Source organism: Mizuhopecten yessoensis, unplaced genomic scaffold (assembly GCF_002113885.1).
Source record: "Mizuhopecten yessoensis strain PY_sf001 unplaced genomic scaffold, ASM211388v2 scaffold3969, whole genome shotgun sequence".
NCBI classification, from domain to species: Eukaryota; Metazoa; Mollusca; class Bivalvia; order Pectinida; family Pectinidae; genus Mizuhopecten; species Mizuhopecten yessoensis.
Window position 1 is genome coordinate 25,206 of NW_018405310.1, and position 833 is coordinate 26,038.

Here is an 833-nt window from a genome sequence, read left to right on the forward strand (position 1 = left end):
CTAGAACAATACAAATTGGTTAAATATATTTTATTTTATTTTTTTAAAATGATAACAGATGGGCTTATGTCCGAACTCGTATGCTAATGTATTTCAGGTTGTCCGCATGGAAAATATGGTGATGGTAATTGTGATTCAGATTGTAATGTAGTCTGTGCCAATAGCCTTTGTGATCCAGTGACCGGAGGATGTGCATGTAATTACATATATCTAAAAATATTAATGCTATAAAAAAGTACAACATGTCATTTGCCGGTGGAACGAGAGCAAACAATTACGCTTATCATTCATTTTTCTATTCATGAGAACCGTTATGATAAAAATCATTTTAAGTATAATCAAAGAGTGTATTTCGTCATCATAACCTGATTCAACTTACTGTGTATTGTCTTTGCTTTGAAGTCGAATAGGCTTTTGGTACAGTGATAACATATGGATATGTCTTATCATGCTAAAATATAATATCATGTTCATTTTCTTTATAACATTATACATTTTCTTATTCAAGTAAATCAACATATGATAAGCAGTCTTCAATATACATTTCTTCTTATTTAATAAACTATCGCCACATAATTTTAGAATCATTGTAGACAATGCGTGTAATACATTTATACATTATGTACATTTTTCATTTTATTTTTAGACTGTGCAGTTGGATATTACAGGCCTGGATCTTCATGTGTAGACTGCCCATCTAATTGTTATGATAACATATGTAATGTAGAATCCGGTGTCTGTTCTGGTAAATGGTTTCATGTATTTCAGTTTAAATAAACATTTAAATGATTTTTTTTTTTACATTGTGTGTTAATTTGATTTCTTGTCATAAA

The 833-nt window shown here is 29.3% G+C and overlaps 1 long non-coding RNA gene across 1 annotated transcript in view; it reads left to right on the forward strand.

Annotated features, from left to right (window-relative positions):
- Window positions 1-107: 107 nt before the first annotated feature.
- The window catches only part of LOC110448284, a 1,778-nt gene continuing 1,052 nt past the window's right edge, over window positions 108-833 (forward strand). The window contains exons 1-2 of the long non-coding RNA XR_002462695.1: window positions 108-196; window positions 647-745. This is a non-coding gene — a long non-coding RNA (uncharacterized LOC110448284). The remainder of the gene's footprint in view (window positions 197-646; window positions 746-833) is intronic.